Source organism: Stegastes partitus, unplaced genomic scaffold (genome assembly GCF_000690725.1).
Source record: "Stegastes partitus isolate 25-593 unplaced genomic scaffold, Stegastes_partitus-1.0.2 Scaffold955, whole genome shotgun sequence".
Taxonomy (NCBI): Eukaryota; Metazoa; Chordata; class Actinopteri; family Pomacentridae; genus Stegastes; species Stegastes partitus.
In genome coordinates this window covers 290,545-295,246 of record NW_007578686.1, presented here as the reverse complement: position 1 = coordinate 295,246, position 4,702 = coordinate 290,545, and the positions used below count along the sequence as shown (strand labels likewise).

The window sequence follows — 4,702 nt, the reverse complement described above, 5'->3', positions numbered from 1 at the left end:
GCTGGTAGAAAACATGACACTCCCCGTCGGGGAATCGAACCCCGGTCTTCCGCGTGACAGGCGGAGATACTGTCCACTATACTAACGAGGACTGACTGGACCTCTGGTTTTCTTGTGTCAGCCGGCGCTTTCTCCTTTTCTACATTTTTAGTCTGTTTTTGATTGTTTTGTTTTTTTTGCGGGTCTATTTGACCGTTATGTTTGTCCCTTTCAGTATTTTTATGTGTCATTGTAGATGTGTTTTGTGTCTTTTTGCTCGTTTTGTCAGTATTCACATTCATTGTCATTATGACGACACCTGCTTCCCTTATGTCTGCCTGGAAGCACAAACGGTGGGACAATGTTCCCCCAAGCCAATCGATGGCCAGGAAAGCCACCTGACGTGGTTTCCGTAGTGTAGTGGTTATCACGTTCGCCTCACACGCGAAAGGTCCCCGGTTCGAAACCGGGCGGAAACATCTTTATTTGTCCATAACGAAGACGTTGAATGGGAACATCAGACGCCTTTGACGAAACCACTCAGTGAGCATAAGGAACCAGTGACAGGAGGACGGAGGCAGCAGCAGAAGCACAATGTGGTTGTTGGTGGCATTCATCATTTTGCATGTCTTTGTAATTCATTTGTGTCTCCTTTTCTGTCTTTGCTGGTCTGTTTGTCCATTTCAGCATTTTTATGTGTCATTGTAGATGTGTTTTGTGTCTTTATGCTCGTTTTATCAACTTTGTCTCTTCTTGTGATCAACAAATGTTGGTGATGTTTGGTTTTTCCCGTCTATACACAGCAGCTGGTAGAAAACATCACACTCCCCGTCGGGGAATCGAACCCCGGTCTTCCGCGTGACAGGCGGAGATACTGTCCACTATACTAACGAGGACTGACTGGACCTCTGGTTTTCTTGTGTCAGCCGGCGCTTTCTCCTTTTCTACATTTTTAGTCTGTTTTTGATTGTTTTGTTTTTTTTGCGGGTCTATTTGACCGTTATGTTTGTCCCTTTCAGTATTTTTATGTGTCATTGTAGATGTGTTTTGTGTCTTTTTGCTCGTTTTGTCAGTATTCACATTCATTGTCATTATGACGACACCTGCTTCCCTTATGTCTGCCTGGAAGCACAAACGGTGGGACAATGTTCCCCCAAGCCAATCGATGGCCAGGAAAGCCACCTGACGTGGTTTCCGTAGTGTAGTGGTTATCACGTTCGCCTCACATGCGAAAGGTCCCCGGTTCGAAACCGGGCGGAAACATCTTTATTTGTCCATGACGTTGAATGGGAACATCAAACGCCTATGACCAAACCACTCAGTGAGCATAAGGAACCAGTGACAGGAGGACGGAGGCAGCAGCAGGACCACAAGGACCACAATGTGGTAGTTGGTGGCATTGGTCATTTTGCGTGTCTTTGTAATTCATTTGTCTCCTTTTCTGCGTTTTTGACTGCCTTTGCTGGTCTGTTTGGCCGTTATTTGTCCATTTCAGCATTTTGATGTGTCATTGTAGATGTGTTTTGTGTCTTTTTGTCAACTTTGTCTCTTCTTGTGATCAACAAATGTTGGTGATGTTTGGTTTTTTCCGTCTATACACAGCAGCTGGTAGAAAACATGACACTCCCCGTCGGGGAATCGAACCCCGGTCTTCCGCGTGACAGGAGGAGATACTGTCCACTATACTAACGAGGACTGAGTGGACTTCAGTTTTTCTTGTGTCAGACGCTGGTTGGCACTCCACACCACTTGTGCGGCGCTTGAGGGGCATTGTTGAGCTCACTCCCCAAACACTTTGACCAGCATTAACGCCTTGAGTCATCCCTCAGCTGGCAGCTTCACAACCGTTCACAAGTGGAGTCCTTGCGTGTTGATGGGCCACCGGCCATGTGTTTTGCGGGCTGAGAACAAATTGCCGGGACTCTCCATCCTCAAAGGCAGGCAGACCCCAAGGAGCCGCTCGGGTGAGACGTGAAAAGTCTTCTTGGACCAACAAGGGAGGCCCAGTCAGCTTCTTCTGCTGGAGCAGCTCAGCGGATGAAGCAGCCAACAGGGGACTGCGCCTAATCCTGCAACACCTGGACTCAGCGGGGACATGTGCAGGGCTGCCGGTTGTGGACATCAGCTCGGCGCTCAACACCGGCGTCCACTCCAACAAACTCACCCAGCTTCGTCCGCAGAATCCTTTGATTCTGTTACTCGGAGAAACAAACAAATGAATATGTTTCCGCCCGGTCTCGAACCGTTAGGCGAACGTGATGACCACTACACTACGGAAACTGTCTCCAACACGTCAAGCACCGGTACGCACAACCAGAAATGAACAAATGATCAAAAAAAAAATGTGTGACACCTACTGACTCTGATGCATTATTCTACATCAGGGGTGTTGAATCCTGGTCCTCGAGGGCCGCAGTCCTGCATGTTTTAGATGTTTCCCCTCTTCCAACACACCTGATTCAAATGATCAGGATCGTTATCAGGCTTCTGCAGAGCTTGATGATGAGCTNTCTGAAGCTGCTCTGAAATGGATCCAGGTCACTTTCTGATGATGTTCTTCTCCAGATCTTTGCTGAGCTCCTCAGACTTTCCCACTGTAGTGTCTGAGTCTGATGAGTGGATCAGATGGTTCTGTTGAAACTGGATCAGAGGAGTCAGCAGCTGGAGTCCATCAGAACCACTCAGGAGAAGTTAGGAGGCCATGAAGCTAAGAACATTGGATCTCCACAGCATCACCTCAACTCAGATTCCAAGTTTCTGTCTGTATGTTATGACCCAACAGATTCAGTCGTGCCTCCAGACAACCTTTAATAAACTGTGTTGTGGCTTTAAATGGTGACACGAGCACAAGACTGATGCACGATGTGCCTCATTTTAATACGGATTCATCAGTTATTGGTTGTTAATGCTGTATTTCATCATAATATATTTAAATTAGCATCACAGTGGATCTAAACCAACACCAGGCTGAGGTTTGCTCAGATTCTGATCAGTTAAAAGTTGCCTTCATCAGGATCAGGACTTCGTTAAATATCAATAAAACATTGTGGGCGCAGAGCAGCGACAAAGTAGGAAGACTGTAAATCTGAAGAGCCTCCTGTCGGCGATTCGTCTCCATCCAGTGATCAGGAGCAGAAGCTGAGAGCTGCTCTGTGGGTTTCTGCTCCGCCAAGACAACCAAGAGAAACAGAGAATAAAGGTTCTTTAATTATCTCCTTGTATCCGGCAGAGAATTAACCGCACGGCTGAAAAGCTGCATCTACATATTTACCACCACAAAAGGCTCGTTTCTGCCTCGCCGATACTGAAACCAATTAACAGGGAAGTCGGTGGTATTAAAGGACGTCATGAAGAGCTGACAGGAGAACAATCAGCTGGCTCCACCTTCCACGCCCAGATAGCGCAGAACAACAGGACAAAGTGCTGCCGGGTGCGTTTATGTCGACTAATAAAGGTTAGCAAAGTTCACCGCCGCGTTCGTTATCGTTTCTGCTCAGATCTTTAAATGCTGACAGCAGCTTCGTCTCTTAAAACTACAGTTCAACTAAACTGCATTTTTAATTATGTTGCATCACAAACACGTCTCTAACCCTCGTGTCTGCCGTCTGTTAGTCTGATTTACTGTCAGCTGTTCAAACATGAAACTATCTGAACCCAAACCGGGATGTTTTCTGAAACCAAAGAGATTCTGGGATTAGCCAACAAGTAGCTCAAAGGTGTCGACCAAAGTGTGGCATTTTCCTAAACCGCAGATTTGTTGAGAAATAACCAAAGAAATACCCAGAAGCACTTAGATTGTGTCCAAGACTGCTCAACATGGTCCAACGGGATTCAAAAATAGTTGATAAATTGTCCAAAATGACTCAAGACTTCCCCAAGAATGTCCAAAATGGTTTAGAATTTGTCCAACAGGACCCAAAAAATGTCAAATAATCGTCCAGATTGGCTCAAAATTAATCCAGAATTATGCAAAATTACAAAAATGTCCAAAATATTTCTTAATAAATGCCTTCACTGACCCCAAAAATGTCCAAAGTTGCCCCCAAAAAATCCAGAATGACTTAATATTTGAGCAAAATGATTAAATTCCAAGTTTGCAGACAGAAAAGCAGCTGTAGAGGCATAAACAAATCGCTTTTCACCTCCAGCTACATTCGTCCAAAGTGACTCCAGACTGGTTCAGAATGACTGAAACATGGTGTCCAGAATGATCAAAACATGAACACCACCACACAGGAAGTCTCCACCACGACAAAATGGTCAAAACTGACCTGTAATGTGTCTAAATGAAAATTCTCTAAGAAACTTTACAGAATGGCCCAAAAAAACCCTCCAGGATGACTTCAAAGTTATCCAACATGACTGGAAACCTGTCCAGAAGGATTCAAAACGATCTGGACCGATTCCATCAGGGACCAGAAATCCTCTAACGTGACGGTGAAGTTGTCCAGAAGGACTGACAGTCAAGCCTGCAGACCTTTGACATGGAGGAGCTGTGATGAATGAGCTCTTGGTCCTGATGTAAGCTGCAGTCTGGTGGAGCTCTGCTACCGTCAGGCCTCACAGAACCTTTGGAACCAGAATCTGGAATCCTTGTCTGTCAGTCTAAGGCACCTGGAGGCTCCTCTGGTTCAGTTTAATGGAAGCTGTCTGGATCAAAGCAGTCGTCCTTCCCTGAGAGAGGCTAGCGAGCAGCGACCCGTGATGCTGCCAGAAGCTGGTG

General features: G+C 46.0%; 1 long non-coding RNA gene and 5 other non-coding genes across 6 annotated transcripts in view; 2 read left to right on the top strand and 4 right to left on the bottom strand.

The window, feature by feature from the left end:
• LOC103366593 (uncharacterized) overlaps window positions 1-4,702 on the bottom strand; it is a 28,326-nt gene that overhangs the window by 10,486 nt on the left and 13,138 nt on the right. The gene's annotated exons all lie outside the window — the stretch shown is intronic.
• trnad-guc (transfer RNA aspartic acid (anticodon GUC)) lies at window positions 20-91 on the bottom strand. Its single transcript has one exon. It is a non-coding gene; the product is annotated as a tRNA-Asp (tRNA).
• On the top strand, window positions 386-458 carry trnav-cac (transfer RNA valine (anticodon CAC)). The gene has a single exon. It is a non-coding gene; the product is annotated as a tRNA-Val (tRNA).
• trnad-guc (transfer RNA aspartic acid (anticodon GUC)) lies at window positions 804-875 on the bottom strand. Its single transcript has one exon. It is a non-coding gene; the product is annotated as a tRNA-Asp (tRNA).
• trnav-cac (transfer RNA valine (anticodon CAC)) lies at window positions 1,170-1,242 on the top strand. The gene has a single exon. It is a non-coding gene; the product is annotated as a tRNA-Val (tRNA).
• trnad-guc (transfer RNA aspartic acid (anticodon GUC)) lies at window positions 1,603-1,674 on the bottom strand. Its single transcript has one exon. It is a non-coding gene; the product is annotated as a tRNA-Asp (tRNA).